The sequence below is a fragment of the Parasteatoda tepidariorum genome, unplaced genomic scaffold (assembly GCF_982258835.1).
Source record: "Parasteatoda tepidariorum strain Cologne lab strain unplaced genomic scaffold, Ptep-v5.0 scaffold_12, whole genome shotgun sequence".
In the NCBI taxonomy this organism is placed as follows: Eukaryota; Metazoa; Arthropoda; class Arachnida; order Araneae; family Theridiidae; genus Parasteatoda; species Parasteatoda tepidariorum.
This window is the reverse complement of record NW_028257371.1, coordinates 804187-821708: the sequence shown is the minus strand read 5'-3', so window position 1 is coordinate 821708 and position 17522 is coordinate 804187. Positions and strand designations below refer to the sequence as shown.

The 17522-nt window shown below is 29.7% G+C and overlaps 2 protein-coding genes across 9 annotated transcripts in view; both read right to left on the bottom strand.

Annotated features, from left to right (window-relative positions):
- The window catches only part of LOC147800845 (transcription-associated protein 1-like), an 84007-nt gene that overhangs the window by 45675 nt on the left and 20810 nt on the right, over positions 1-17522 (bottom strand). The gene's annotated exons all lie outside the window — the stretch shown is intronic.
- Positions 8123-17522, bottom strand: part of LOC147800844 (transcription-associated protein 1-like) — a 37135-nt gene continuing 27735 nt past the window's right edge. For all 7 annotated transcript variants that reach the window (XM_087156335.1, XM_087156337.1, XM_087156329.1 and 4 more), the window contains one exon: positions 8123-13706. The gene's annotated coding sequence lies outside the window, so the exon portion shown is untranslated. The remainder of the gene's footprint in view (positions 13707-17522) is intronic.

The window sequence follows — 17522 nt, the reverse complement described above, 5'->3', positions numbered from 1 at the left end:
CCGTCAGTTACCAGTCCCGTGTCCTGACCACAATACCACTAGAACACGAGAAGCCGGACACAATTTCTCTTCAAAAGTCCTCTTTCTGTAAGCTATCCAATAGAACTTTGAGGGGCCCCCTGCTCCCCTTAATTCATCTATAAAAATTTCCTGCAGCAGATATGTTTGGACCATAGACCCCTACTTAAGGTTCGAGTTTGAAAATTATAACTTAATATTCAAGGGAGTTAGACGTCTTCGAAATTCGAACTAAACCCCGCCTTTTTTTTAAATTTATTATATGTTTATTAATATTCCATTATGCGTTCTTCAACAAAGAAAGATGCACAATTTTACTCTTAGAGCACCTTACGCATTAGAAACTGTCGAATATATTGTAAAAATAATTTAAAACAATGGAAATAAACCAATTTTCCTGGATTTTTCCAGTTTTTACCCATTATTCGCCATTTACTCAAATTGAAAAAATTATTTCCTATTTGTAGGACCCTCTTAAATATGGAAAAACTCATTGAAAAAATAATATAATACAAAATTATCGGAAGAAAAAAAAAGAAATTTTTTGAAAACATGATAACGCTGGGATTCGAACCTGCGCCCCCTCGCCCCTGCCGTCAGTTACTAGTCCCGTGTCCTGACCACAATACCACTAGAACACGAGAAACCGGACACAATTTCTCTTCAAAAGTCCTCTTTCTCTAAGCTATCCAATAGAACTTTGAGGGGCCCCCTGCTCCCCCTAATTCATCTATAAAAATTTCCTGCACCAGATATGTTTGGACCATAGACCCCTACTTAAGGTTCGAGTTTGAAAATTATAACTTAATATTCAAGGGAGTTAGACGACTTCGAAATTCGAACGCCTCCCCGCCATTTTTTTTTATTTATTATATGTTTATTAATATTCCATTATGCGTTCTTTAACAAAAAAAGATGCACAATTTTACTCTTAGAACACCTTACGCATTAGAAACTGTCGAATATATTGTAAAAATAATTTAAAACAATGGAAATAAACCAATTTTACTGGATTTTTCCAGTTTTTACCCATTTTCGCCATTTTCTCAAATTAAAAAATTTATTTCCTATATGAAGGACCCTCTTAAATGTGGAAAAACACATTGAAAAAATAATATAATACAAAATTATCGGAAGAAAAAAAAAGAAATTTTTTGAAAAAATGATAACGCTGGGATTCGAACCAGCGTCCCCTCGCCCCAGCCGTCAGTTACTTGTCCCGTGTCCTGACCACAATACCACTAGAACACGAGAAGCCGGACACAATTTCTCTTCAAAAGTCCTCTTTCTGTCAGCTATCCAATAGAACTTTGAGGGGCCCCCTGCTCCCCCTAATTCATCTATAAAAATTTCCTGCACCAGATATGTTTGGACCATAGACCCCTACTTAAGGTTCGAGTTTGAAAATTATAACTTAATATTCAAGGGAGTTAGACGGCTTCGAAATTCGAACCCCACCCCGCCATTTTTTCTATTATTTATTATATGTTTATTAATATTCCATTATGCGTTCTTTAACAAAGAAAGATGCACAATTTTACTCTTAGAACACCTTACGCATAAGAAACTGTCGAATATATTGTAAAAATAATTTAAAACAATGGAAATAAACCAATTTTCCTGGATTTTTCCAGTTTTTACCCATTTTTCGCCATTTTCTCAAATTAAAAAATTTATTTCCTATATGTAGGACCCTTTTAAATATGGAAAAACACATTGAAAAAATAATATAATACAAAATTATCGGAAGAAAAAAAAAGAAATTTTTTGAAAAAATGATAACGCTGGGATTCGAACCTGCGCCCCCTCTCCCCTGCCGTCAGTTACTTGTCCCGTGTTCTGACCACAATACCACTAGAACACGAGAAGCCGGACACAATTTCTCTTCAAAAGTCCTCTTTCTGTCAGCTATCCAATAGAACTTTGAGGGGCCCCTGCACCACCTAATTCATCTATAAAAATTTCCTGCAGCAGATATGTTTGGACCAAAGACCCCTACTTAAGGATCGAGTTTGAAAATTATAACTTAATATTCAAGGGAGTTAGACGACTTCGAAATTCGAACCCCACCCCGCCATTTTTTTTTATCTATTATATGTTTATTAATATTCCATTATGCGTTCTTTAACAAGGAAAGATGCACAATTTTACTCTTAGAGCACCTTACGCATTAGAAACTGTCGAATATATTGTAAAAATAATTTAAAACAATGGAAATAAACCAATTTTCCTGGATTTTTAAAGTTTTTACCCATTATTCGCCATTTTCTCAAATTGAAAAAATTATTTCCTATTTGTAGGACCCTCTTAAATATGGAAAAACTTATTGAAAAAATAATATAATACAAAATTATCGGAAGAAAAAAAAAGAAAATTTTTGAAAACATGATAACGCTGGGATTCGAACCTGCGCCCCCTCGCCCTTGCCGTCAGTTACTAGTCCCGTGTCCTGACCACAATACCACTAGAACACGAGAAGCCGGACACAATTTCTCTTCAAAAGTCCTCTTTCTGTAAGCTATCCAATAGAACTTTGAGGGGCCCCCTGCTCCCCTTAATTCATCTATAAAAATTTCCTGCAGCAGATATGTTTGGACCATAGACCCCTACTTAAGGTTCGAGTTTGAAAATTATAACTTAATATTCAAGGGAGTTAGACGTCTTCGAAATTCGAACCCAACCCCGCCTTTTTTTTAAATTTATTATAAGTTTATTAATATTCCATTATGCGTTCTTCAACAAAGAAAGATGCACAATTTTACTCTTAGAGCACCTTACGCATTAGAAACTGTCGAATATATTGTAAAAATAATTTAAAACAATGGAAATAAACCAATTTTCCTGGATTTTTCCAGTTTTTACCCATTATTCGCCATTTACTCAAATTGAAAAAATTATTTCCTATTTGTAGGACCCTCTTAAATATGGAAAAACTCATTGAAAAAATAATATAATACAAAATTATCGGAAGAAAAAAAAAGAAATTTTTTGAAAACATGATAACGCTGGGATTCGAACCTGCGCCCCCTCGCCCCTGCCGTCAGTTACTAGTCCCGTGTCCTGACCACAATACCACTAGAACACGAGAAACCGGACACAATTTCTCTTCAAAAGTCCTCTTTCTCTAAGCTATCCAATAGAACTTTGAGGGGCCCCCTGCTCCCCTTAATTCATCTATAAAAATTTCCTGCAGCAGATATGTTTGGACCATAGACCCCTACTTAAGGTTCGAGTTTGAAAATTATAACTTAATATTCAAGGGAGTTAGACGTCTTCGAAATTCGAACCCAACCCCGCCTTTTTTTTAAATTTATTATATGTTTATTAATATTCCATTATGCGTTCTTCAACAAAGAAAGATGCACAATTTTACTCTTAGAGCACCTTACGCATTAGAAACTGTTGAATATATTGTAAAAATAATTTAAAACAATGGAAATAAACCAATTTTCCTGGATTTTTCCAGTTTTTACCCATTATTCGCCATTTACTCAAATTGAAAAAATTATTTCCTATTTGTAGGACCCTCTTAAATATGGAAAAACTCATTGAAAAAATAATATAATACAAAATTATCGGAAGAAAAAAAAAGAAATTTTTTGAAAACATTATGATGCTGGGATTCGAACCTGCGCCCCCTCGCCCCTGCCGTCAGTTACTAGTCCCGTGTCCTGACCACAATACCACTAGAACACGAGAAGCCGGACACAATTTCTCTTCAAAAGTCCTCTTTCTGTAAGCTATGCAATAGAACTTTGAGGGGCCCCCTGCTCCCCTTAATTCATCTATAAAAATTTCCTGCAGCAGATATGTTTTGACCATAGACCCCTACTTAAGGTTCGAGTTTGAAAATTATAACTTAATATTCAAGGGAGTTAGACGTCTTCGAAATTCGAACCCAACCCCGCCTTTTTTTTAAATTTATTATATGTTTATTAATATTCCATTATGCGTTCTTCAACAAAGAAAGATGCACAATTTTACTCTTAGAGCACCTTACGCATTAGAAACTGTCGAATATATTGTAAAAATAATTTAAAACAATGGAAATAAACCAATTTTCCTGGATTTTTCCAGTTTTTACCCATTATTCGCCATTTACTCAAATTGAAAAAATTATTTCCTATTTGTAGGACCCTCTTAAATATGGAAAAACTCATTGAAAAAATAATATAATACAAAATTATCGGAAGAAAAAAAAAGAAATATTTTGAAAACATGATAACGCTGGGATTCGAACCTGCGCCCCCTCGCCCCTGCCGTCAGTTACTAGTCCCGTGTCCTGACCACAATACCACTAGAACACGAGAAGCCGGACACAATTTCTCTTCAAAAGTCCTCTTTCTGTAAGCTATCCAATAGAACTTTGAGGGGCCCCCTGCTCCCCTTAATTCATCTATAAAAATTTCCTGCAGCAGATATGTTTGGACCATAGACCCCTACTTAAGGTTCGAGTTTGAAAATTATAACTTAATATTCAAGGGAGTTAGACGTCTTCGAAATTCGAACCCAACCCCGCTTTTCTTTTAAATTTATTATATGTTTATTAATATTCCATTATGCGTTCTTCAACAAAGAAAGATGCACAATTTTACTCTTAGAACACCTTACGCATTAGAAACTGTCGAATATATTGTAAAAATAATTTAAAACAATGGAAATAAACCAATTTTACTGGATTTTTCCAGTTTTTACCCATTATTCGCCATTTTCTCAAATTAAAAAATTTTTTTCCTATATGTAGGACCCTCTTAAATATGGAAAAACACATTGAAAAAATAATATAATACAAAATTATCGGAAGAAAAAAAAAGAAATTTTTTGAAAAAATGATAACGCTGGGATTCGAACCTGCGCCCCCTCGAACCTGCCGTCAGTTACTTGTCCCGTGTCCTGACCACTATACCACTAGAACACGAGAAGCCGGACACAATTTCTCTTCAAAAGTCCTCTTTCTGTCAGCTATCCAATAGAACTTTGAGGGGCCCCCTGCTCCCCCTAATTCATCTATAAAAATTTCCTGCAGCAGATATATTTGGACCATAGACCCCTACTTAAGGTTCGAGTTTGAAAATTATAACTTAATATTCAAGGGAGTTAGACGGCTTCGAAATTCGAACCCCACCCCGCCATTTTTTTTTATCTATTATACGTTTATTAATATTCCATTATGTGTTCTTTAATGCGAATAAAGTCTTTTATATGTGAAAAGAAATATTTTTCTTTGTTAAAGAGTGAATAAAGGCTGAAAAAGGGACAGAACTCATATCAGGAGGCTCGCACACATCACACCCCGTAACTCCCTATAATATTAATCTATACATTTCAATCTCCGCCCAAAATTAGAATTTAATGTTTCGAACAATTGTACTGAAGAATGTTTTTATATACCGATTAGTGGGCCCACAATCTGCCAAAATAAGTTTTGTTTACTAACCGGGAGGAGGTGTTTTAAGCTAAATATTTTCGGGACAGGCATATGAATCATGGCACAGTTGGTAAAGCTGTGTGGCAAGTTAGATTTGTTGTCCCGGGGGCCATGGGTTCGAAACCCTGCGCGGGTCGACATGCATATTTTTTCTTATCTTTATATTATTATTTTAAATATATTTTTTGATATTTTAACGTGAATGAAGTGTTCTGTATATAAAAAAAAACTATTTTTTCTTGGGGAAATAGCGAATAAAAGCTAATAATCGGATAAATTTCAGATAATTTTTATTTATTTATTTATTTTAATTTATATTATTTTTTTAACTTCTTTTCAATATTTTAATGCGAATAAAGTGTCAAATATGTCAAAAGAAATATTTTTCTTTGTTAAAGAGCGAATAATGGCTGAAAAAGGGACGGAAGTCATATCAGGAGGCACGCACACATTACACCCCGTAAATCCCTATAATATTTACCTATAAATTTCAAACTCCGCCCAAAATTAGAATTTAATGTATCAAGCAATTGTACCGAAGGATTTTTTTATAGACCTCTTAGTCGGCCCACTATGGGCCAAACTAAATTTTGTTTACTAACCGGGATAAAGTGTTTTAAGCTAAATATTCGCGGAGTAGGCATGTGAAGCATGGCGCTATTGGTAAAGTTGTGAGGCAAGTTAGATTTGTTGTTCCGGGGGCCATGGGTTCGAAACCCTGCGACGGTCGACATTCAAATTTTTTCTCTTTTTTTATATTATTTTTTTAATAAATTTTTTGATATTTTAACGTGAATCAAGTTTTTTGTATACAAAAAAAAACTATTTTTTCTTTGGGAAATAGCTAATAAACGGAAAAATTTCGGATAATTTTTACTTATTTATTTATTTCAATTTATATTATTTTTTTAACTTCTTTTCAATATTTTAAAGCAAATAAAGTGTTCTATATGAGAGAAGAAATACTTTTCTTTGTTAAGGAGCGAATAATGGCTGAAAAAGGGACAGAAGTCATATCAGGAGGCACGCACACATCACACCTCGTAACTCCCTATAATATTAACCTATAAATTTCAAACTCCGCCCGAAATTAGAATTTAATATATCGAACAATTTTACCGAAGGATTTTTTTATATACCAATTAGTGGGCCCACAATCTGCCAAAATAAATTTTGTTTACTGACCAGGAGCAGTTGCCCGCTGCTGGAGGGGGTTCGAATCCCAGGGACGGACAAATTTTCAAAAAATGTTCTTTTTTTCTGTTTATTTTAATTAATATTATTTTTTTAATGTGTTTGTCGATATTCTGGTGGGTCCTGCATGTAGGAAATAATTTTTTTTATTAGGAAAATGTGAAAAAGCTGGAAAAATCCAGGAAAATCAATTTATTTGCTCTTTTTCGACTTCTTTTGTAACATTTTGAATATTTTAGCATGCATGGGGTGTTTTCTGTGTATGAAATCCAGCAAAGAAAGCGTAATGGAATAATAAAAAAAAAGAATAAAAATATAAAATGGCACGAGTAAGGTTCAAATTTCGAGACCCCCTAGCTCCCTTTAATATCAAGGTATAATTTTCAAACTCGGACCCTAAGTAGGGGTCTATGGTGCATACATGGCTGCGGAAGAAAATTTTTAAAGGCTAATTAAAAATTATTTTTCGCATGGAATTATCTTTGATTGATATAATGAATTTTACATTTGTGTGCAAAACATTTGTCAGTTAGTTTAAAAAAAAATTTGATTTTTTTTTAACTAATTAAAAAAATTTATTAATTTTAAAACAAAATTTTCTTGACCAGTCTTAAATAAAAAATATAGAATAAAAGTTATTCTTCGCATGGAATTATCTTTGATTGATAAAATGAATTTTACATTTGTGTGCGTGATTCGTCAGTTTAAAAAAAATTTGAATTATGGCGAAATACCCAGAAAATAAAATTAACATTAAGGGGTCCAAACTTTGAACAGCTGTCCTGACCCAACTATTGGCAGAATTTGTACGAGATTGTCGCTAACGCCGTGTCTTTTGTCTGAAATCCGTATCTGAAGAAAAAAAAAAAGACTATTATTGAGTAAAAATACGTTTTTGCATCTGATTTCGCATCTTAAAATATTGTGTGCACTAATTAATTAGCAAATTTGAAGTCACCTCCTCGAACCATTGAGTCCTAGAGCGTGAAAATCCGATTATCAAAAGTTATTTGGGTTTTTTATTTTGGGCACTGTACATTTATTAATTCAAAATAGTTTCTATTGCTGAACCGTTTCCAGCTTTCTCAGAGATCCTTTAGTATAAGTTACTTTATAACCGTCGTTGAACAGTTAACCCAATTTTGGGTTTACGACTACTAAAGTTCAACTCCGTAGACTTGTAACTTTGAACCCAAACCAGAAGACAAGGAAAAACCCTAGACGAACTATTGCGAGAAATTTGCCTTCATGGACCTTTTGATGGAACTTACATTGCTTCATTTTTATATTCTATCTACATTACAAAAGTGGCTCATTATCATTCACAGATATTTTTTTAAAAAAATTCTTATATATACATTATAATTTGACAATTTTGATAAAAAAAAAATTTTCTCAGTTCAAGCGGATTTTTGATGCAAGATTCAATAGTAAAAAAGCTGAAAAAAAGTGATGAAAAGCAAAAAAAATTAAAATGCAAGATGTAGTTAAAAATTTCATCCTTTATTTGGGCACAAAATGTTTTACAAAATTGAAAAAAAAAATAATCAGGGAATAAACAGAATAGCAACACAATCAGATAAAACAAATTGAAAAAGAAATCATATATTCTAATCACATTAGCACCTTTGCAAATAAAAATAGATAGCATCGAAAAAAAACAGTTCCAACATAAAATATGCATGGATTTCAATCGCTCTACCAAGTGGCTTGAATTATTTACTTTTGAATTATTCATTGAATAATTAATTATAAAAATAACAATTCATGTAATTAATTAATGAAAATTAATACAAATAATAATTGAAATATTTCATATAATAATCCATATAAATTGGTGAGGAAAAATTACTAATTTTTGATACAGTAAATTTATTTGAAATATAAATAAAAAGCAGAACCTTTTCGCTGTATAATTTGTTTTTTGTTTTGTTTGTAAAGATAGATTCGAAAATTGTGTATTTTTTAATGACATATTTCAGATCTACTCATGCTTCTAAGTTAAAATATATATAAAAAAAAATTTTCATATAATGTTTTTCCTCTAATAGAAGTAGATCATAAAAAAAGGTGTCAGAAACTTAAAATTGAAAAACAATCATATAAAAGAAAAATTTTGAAAAATAATCTTTGTTAATTAAGATTTATTTTGCAAAAGGCAAATCGTATATATTAATAAAAATATGCAAAATACTAAGGAATCTGAGATCATTAGTTTCGATATATAGTCAAACCCCGCTATAGTGAACACGGTTTATAGTGAACTCCCGAATATAGTGAACAAAATGTTCGCTCCCGTGCCTTGCTACACACATATAATGTTATTTTTTGTAGATATAGTGAAACAAAAAAAAGAGAGATAGTTGGATATTATAAACTTTTTTCTGTCTTCGACTGATTTATTTTCTTCATATTTTGAAATTTCTACTTCAAAATAAATACATATACCGATTTTTAAAACTATTTACAGCATGAAATGTAGCGATAAGCATTTTTTTTGTTTGCTTCATTATTGAATTCGTTCAGCATTCAATGAAGCCGCCATCTTCTAGTATCTGGACAAAGGCTTCAAGTTAAAGCCGATGAATTCGCTAAGTGATTTTGTGAGACTACTTTTATGTGTTTGAATGGCTGGATAGACAGGTTTAAAAAAAGCGGAATAACATAAATTCAGGAAAAATTATCGGAGAGTCAGGAAGTGTTTCCCTTTTTGATGCTGAGGATTGCTCATCAGCTAGAAATTATTAAAAAAAAATTTGCACGTAAGACGAAGAGTAATAAGAAATAAAAGTTAACACATTTTTGTTTAACGTATTATTTTTCAGTCATTTTTGTATTTCATTTTATTGATCATTTATTTAAATGATGTGTCATAAAAGGGAGGATTTTGGAACCATTAGTTAAAACTGTTTGCGGAACAGATATAGCGAAGTCCTGGTTAGCGAAAAATCCAGATGTTTTCCGGAGCACAATCATCTCTGACTATAGTGCAGGGGTGCCACTCTAAAAAATTTCAAGACTGAACTCATTTTTTGACCAAATAATACTGTCTAGCATTGTTTACCAAACTTTTAGAAATTTATAGCACACTGACACCAAAATTTACCTTTCCTTGTTATTAGCCTATTAAATCAATAATTTGATTATTTTTTCTAATTTTTTATTTTATGTTTTTTTAACAAACAAAACGAAAATAACAGCCAACCTTGCATATTTCTTAACAACCTGAAACCATTCATATCCCTGTTTTTCACTTCACCATTACTTATTTTTTGCTCTAGCACTATAATTTCTTTCTTTTTTAAAAAAATAATCTTGATTTAACTTTGACCAGCATGACGATAGGTTATGGTGGAGGAAGCAAATTAGAGCAGACTTAGATTCATTAATAGTACAAAATTTAATTATACAAGTAGATAAAGTTCAGGCAATCCTATTTGTCAAGACTTGAAAGAATGAGATTTAGTGAAGCTGACAAAAAGAAGATAAATTAAAGTCCTGACATCAATACCATATCATATGTTATCATTAAGATACAATATTTTTTTATTTCGACAAAAAAAAAATTACAAAATTTCTAATGAAAAAAAAAAGAAAATTTTTTTTAATTGATAGAATTTGATTTTTATTGATTTTTCTCAAGACTGATTTCAGTCCCTGGGACTGAAAAGTGGCACCCATGTATAGTGATACTGAAAAATTAAGGACTTTTAAAAGCCTTGCACCAAAATTAAGTACATTTAAAGACCCTCATTTTAAAAAAAAAATTAAGTTTCTGAGGACCGTGGGAACCCTGTTGAATTTCAACCAATGATAAATGTTGCTTTGATGAAATAGTCAATTGAAAATGAAATATGAGCCTATAAAAATAACAATTAATTTTGAACAGATTTCATTTTGCAACTTGGGTTAGAGACAACACATTATTGAAAAGAAAGCATTGCAATCTGTTTTAAAAAGTTCAATTATTAATAAGAATTGAGATTCAAGAGATTCAGATTTATTGAAAATGTGAACAACCACCACAACTACAAAAATATAACACATTTATGAAGAAAAAAAAATTTTTTTTTAATAGAAATTACAATTTTATAGATTCTGGGCATCTGAGACTACTAACCAAACAAAAAAAAGAAGCATTTTAAACAACTAAAACCAACTCATATTTTGATACTAAAGAATATAATTTTGCATGATATAGTTTAACAATATATCATATCTAGCCAAATTATTAGACACACTGTATAGAGTATCACCTGATAATTAAGATTTTACATAGAATCTAATAGTGTGTCTAATAATTTGTCCAGGGGCTGTAGATATAATTCATTTTGTTATTAAAAAAAAATAGTTATAAATTTCATCGTTATTTGACATTAAAACAAATTTCCCTTCTATCATTGCATACTATGCTCAGTTGTTAATATTTTAAGTTCATCCAAAATATCTGTGTTCTGAATATAAAATCCCAGACCTTAAATAATAATTAAATAATCAGAAAAAACAAACAAACAAATAAGTAATGAAAGAACAAATGGCTTATAGTCTAAGTATTGGGTGACAGAGAATACAGTGAATGAAAACAATCTGCAATTATTACAACTCTCAATTAAAAAAGAAAAAAACGTAGACATAAGAGTGTATCATGAAAAACAATTTTTTTCGATATTCAAAATTTTGAGACCATAAAAAGTTTTCGCTGTAGTTACATACTCTCCAAAAATATTTAGGTCTTTTAGAATGAGCCTAAAGTTAAGCTCTTTTTTAAGCTCAAAAACATACATTAAAAAATTTTTCAATTTTTTAAAAAATTTCTCTTCAAATCATAATACAAATATTAGTTTTTAAGTTAACAAATGTACACAGGGGTGATTGTGATCCCAACTGAAAAATCCTGAACATTTCTTGAGTAAAATCATTAATGACACGTTTCAAAAAATTACCGTCTTTTTTAAATTTAAACCATTGATATTTTCACAACATGAAATTCTAAATAAATTACATGCAGCATAATTTAAATTAATAATTATGTATAAGTTTATTTTTATTTCTAATCACATTTATTATTCTACCAGAAAAAATAGTTTCAAATGGAAGAGATGTCAAACATAAATTCTAGTTCTAATATTTTTATTTATAAATGTGATCAATAATTTCTTGAAACTTCTGGACTTTGGATTTCCAGAAATTTCTGGATCGCGGTTAGCGAAAAATCCAGATTTTTTCTGGAGCACAATCATCTCTGCGTACAGTAACAGTCGGGCATGAGATTAGAAAATACTGATCAACCCAAATCATGAAAGAAAAAAAAAAAGCATGTGAAACTATTTTGCTCAAAATGTAACCATTTAAATTATTTACATATTTATTTGAAGTTTTTTTTACTGCATATGTATCCATTTACCAGGAATTAGTATTTGGTTCCCTCTTTGTCACCTGACTTTATTACACCACTTTTGGGAGAAGGATGGGAACAATTCCGAGAAAGATTGCCAATTGGCGATCATATGACGAAAATATCGATATTAAACATTTAAAAAATTTGATGGAGGCAAGTTTTACTTAATATATTTTAAACTTATTATTCTGAGTATTTATGGTAATAATAAGGCTATGTAACAACGTTATGCATAATGATTCTTTTTATATGACCATATACACCTGCTATTGAAGAACTTCTTCCCAGTTTCATTACAAATTCACTATTCCAAATAGAGGGAAGCGGTTAAGAAAAATAAATACTCAATACAGCATTTTCTTTCATTACATTAAAGTTTAGGAAGTTAGGAAATAAGTAAGAAGAGTCCCATGTGAAAATATTATACTTAAACTTTCTGTAATATATACTTAAATATCTGGAATCTGCATAGTAATCTAACCTATAGATGGAAAATACCTATAGTTGAAAATTGAAAATACAGTTAAACCTGAAAAACAATTATTTCTAATTCAGATTCCAGGTGACCTGAATAATAAATTTCATACATAACTTTTCAAAAAAAGTAATTTTCTTTCTAAATCTTAAATTTTTAAACTTAAAAACTAAAATTTGTAACATGCTTTTGCTTTGAAAAAAAAAATTAAAATTTTAAACTAGGGGTGCACAAGCTTTTTAAGTGAAGGGCCACTTGCACAGCAGGTAGATAAACAAAAGGCCGCATACATATTTAGTCATGTCTGCGGCAAATATGATAATTTTTATAAAAACATTAATGTTCTAAGCATTAAATATTTTTGTCAGAAAACTTAATAACATACTTCAGAAAATTAAATACTTTTAATTATTTGAATTTATTTAAAACTAAAACAACCAATACTTTTCTTTAAAAAAGCTTTTTCGATTTTTCTCAATAATTAGTTTATTTACTAATATATATAGGAGAGATATAAATTCTTACAGAATGAAAGTGCTAAAAATATACATATTTTATAGAGTAATATAAATTTGAATGAAATATTTTAACTAAATAAAATTTTAAAAAAAAACTAAATTAAAAGGAAATTTTTTATACATTCAGCTCCTGCGGGCTGCACAACAACAGTTGGCGGACCGCATGTTGTGCGTTCCTATTTTAACCAAGCTTTTTCACCTAAATAAAAAATTAAAAAAACTTTTTCACCTAATAATAAATAAAATTTTAGGCCCATTGTACAAAATCAAGATACTTTTTTCAATAAGGCTAATTTTTTTTTCAAATAATTTTTTTTCAACTATTACATTGTCAATGAAAACTTTTCACAGCCTTGAAATTTTTATATGATTACATATGTTTTCCATTTTTGTACACAAATGATGAGCTGATACATATATGATATCTGATGAAAAATATACATATTTCAAGCAACAGATGAGAATGTCTGTTCCGTATCACAAAAAGATATTTCATATCTAACAGGAACATCAACAGTACACAAGTGGTTTCCGTTACTTACACCCAAATTAGGATGTAATGTTAGAATTCAATTTATTTTTCACTCAATGTCAGACCAAGGTAAGGAGGATTCAGTTCAACTTCAGGCCAGGTATAGCCCAGTTTCAGATTATGGACAGGACTGGACTTGATATCTGTGGAAATAAACCAGAACAATTAATTTAAAATCTTATTCAGGGTGTATAGTCAAATCTTTCAACAAAAAATAAGTACTTTTTAAGCAATTAAAAAATATTTTTAAGCACTATATACATTAACAAAATGCAAAATAATTTTCAAAGACTTTACATGATCATGATAAAATAACAAGTTCTGACAAAGAACTCTTTTCTTGATTATATCAGCCATTATAAAATACTGGAGAGATTTTTCAGCTCGATATCAGAGGGTGGAAAATGAAGCTTGAAATTGAGAATATCTTGCAAAATGCAGCAGAGTTGCACACGAGCAGGGTTTGTAATTTTTTTGATTTTTTTTCTTTAAAAAAACAACAAAAAAAAAATCAGATTTTTTTTTATTTAAATCGAATTTTTTTGATTTTTGTTCAAATATATTGTAAGAACTTGGATTTATAATTAAAAAAAACTTTATAAATGTTTAATCAATATGAAAGTAATATTAAACTATATTATAAAAATATTTTAGAAGATTTAACTACCTAAAACAATTTTTCATTATAATACATAGCATAGCAACCATTTCGAAACAAATGCAAGATTGAAATTTAAAGACTAGATGAAATAGAGAATTTAAAGAATACTTAAACTATTAAACCAAAGTTTCAATTAGCAAACCATAATTTTAATTTAAAATTGTGATTTTCTTTCTTTTGATTTTTAAAATGACAAAATAAATGTAACAGACTGTGTTTATAAATGTAGTCATTCATCAAAAAATAAACAAATATTTAATCTATAAATTTTTATAGCAAAATATTAATTCTTAATTCCAAATCAAAATAGATAAGTTAAGCTACAAAAAAAAAAAAAAAATTAAAAAATCTATCTATGTACTCATTGGAATTTTTTTTCTTCAGAAAATTTCTTTCTGATAATGTCAAAGATGTACACTGTAAACATGCACACTGTTACCAGTTAATAACCCTACTGCTTTAAGTAGAGTTTAAAGGGGAAGAGTGACACTGTATCAGAAAAAAATATCTGAATCAATCAGCATTTTTATTCCATTTTTGGCAAATTAGGGTATTTTTTTTTAATATAACCTCAAGCTTTAGAAATATACATTTTCCACCAATAAAATATAATGAAGATTTTACCTCCATGCTTTTTCAATCATAAGGTAGAATTTAAATTAACATTATTTGTATTTTTTTTTGTGAAAAAAATTCATGTTTATTAATAACTTTCTACAGCTATGCAAGTCCATATTAAGACAGCCCTGAATGTTTTCTTTAATCTGTACTTTCAATTTCAAGCATTAAAAGATTTTTAAAAATGTAATTTCTAATGTGTTGGAATTTATCACACACCAAGAATGAAAGTAATTTCGTTAACTAAAATTAATTAATGCAGCACTTCATTTAAAATAAATTTTAAAACTAAGAAAAGAAAATAATAAAAGTATCAATAATTTTAAACACTGTTTTTTAACTTTTCAAATCAATGTATATATAAAAAATCTGTTGATTTAAATCAATGATTTTTAAAAAAAAAATCATTTGATTTAAATCATGATTTGCACATGAGAGTGCAAGAATCTCACTTATCCCAGCTCAGTGGACGTGCTTGCTAACTCACAAGTATTTCACTAAACATGCAAAAAGATTGGCGCTTTCATACTCTATAGACCAATGATGCGCCGAAGTAGCCTGTGGTTGGATGAATTGTGGAAATGCTGAATAGAACAATGTGTAAAGCACGCTTTTGCATACTATGTGTCGAAAATCAACATGGTAGAGAAAAAAATTTAATTTTCGAAAATGGAAAATTACACACTTTTTAAAAACACTCAATGAAAATAGCATCTTTCAGGGCTTTTAAAAAAAGAAAAAAGGCACCTTTAAGCACTTTTTAAAAATGCACCATGTTATTATTATTGGGTTGGTAGAAAGTATTTTTTTAAGAGTGAAATAAAACATAAAAAAAATTGTTAAACTTATTCAAGTGATACTTATTTAAAAAGAACATAACTGAAGACAAAAAACATTTTTAACAACAAATATCAAACCATTCAAAAAAGAAACTAACAAACATATAAATAATCCATAGATGGCTAAAGTTATTCCATATTTATTAAGTTAAATCAAATAGTATAAATAACCAAAAAGTAATGCTTTGAATTAAACAAAATAAATGAATAAATGAAAAAAATATAATATTTGGAAAATGAAAAATAAAGGAAGAACTTATTAATCAATAAAATAAAAGATTAACTTTTTAACAACTAAGTCACATTAAAAAAAATACATCACCCTGAATTAATAAAATACAGTTAAACTCTGCTGAACTCCCGGACATTGTGAACGAAATGCTCGCTCACGTGCCTTGCCATACACATATATCATTTTTTGTGGATATAGCGAACCAAAAGATGAGAGGAAATTGGATATTCTGAACTTTTTTCTGCCCTTGAGTGATTTTTTCCTTCATTAGTTGGTAATTTCGAAATTCCTACATAAAATACATATACCAATTTTTAAGACCTCTTATTGAGTGAAATGTAGCCAGAAGCATTTTTTCTTATTTGCTTCTTTTATCTCAGTTTTTCATCCCTAAATCTTTTGCACGCACGACGATGAGTAATAAAAAATATAAGTGAACACATTTTTTGTTACTACATATTGTTCTTTAATCATTTTTGTATTTCTTTTCATTGGTCATTTATTTAAATAATGTGTAATAAAAGGGAGCAGTTTGGAAAAATTAATTAAAATTGTTTGCAGTATGGATATAATCAACTCCCAGTTATAGTGAACTGAAATTTCGGCCCCTTGAAGGTTCACTATAGCGAGGTTTGACTGTATTATACAATAATATGTGATTAATTGAAATTAAATCATATTTAACCACTTACATAGTTTTTAAAAGCAGAAGAAAAACGTTTAAAGATTCAATATGCTTAAATTTTCTATTTTTAAAAAGAAATGAATCAAATAAAGATGGAACCAAAGAATGGACAATTACAGCATATCATAATTTTTTTTATTTTCATACCTAACTTATTGGAAATTCTCCCCTGAAACCGAAAATCTGATTGTTTTTTTCGGCAAATGTTAATTTATTTAGTTATTAAACATTTAAATTGCCCCAAAAGGCTTCCGTAAGTGATGCAATCAAAAACGACTCCTGATTTGTTATGACGTCAAATGTGCCGAAGGGAAACATGCCATCTTCATCCGCTAAGGCTATTTCAATGCTCTTTTAGTTTTGATATCACGTATACCGTATGAACATCCTTTGTAAATTATCAATAAAAATTTTGTGAATTAAATTTACGGTTCTGAGAGTGTGTGCAAAATGAAAGAAAGATTTTAAAACTTCAAACGTTGTTATTTATCATTAAAATATCTGAAGAAATGATTATGTAGCTCTTTACAGCGAATCAACATTTCTTTTCGGCTGAAATCAGTAGTGTTAAAGTTCATAGAAAATACTATTTCATTCCACTTACCTTTAAATTAAATTAATGCTTCATTACAACCTAATCGCTTAATTAAAATAAGTTGCAGATTGGATAGAAATTTCATACATTTTGATATAGGATGGATGATTTTATAATTCGTAATTGCATTAAAACAAATCAGTATTTTCATAAATCTTGTCCATTGAAAAATATCAGTCCATCATCGTTACAATCTATGTGCTAATGATCAAAAATTCAAATAATGTAATTTAATGTTGCTTCTTTTATTTATTTATTTATTACTAGAGTTGAAGGATTTTCTTTTTAGGTAAATACTTACTAATGCAATTTATGTCATCTTTTTTTGT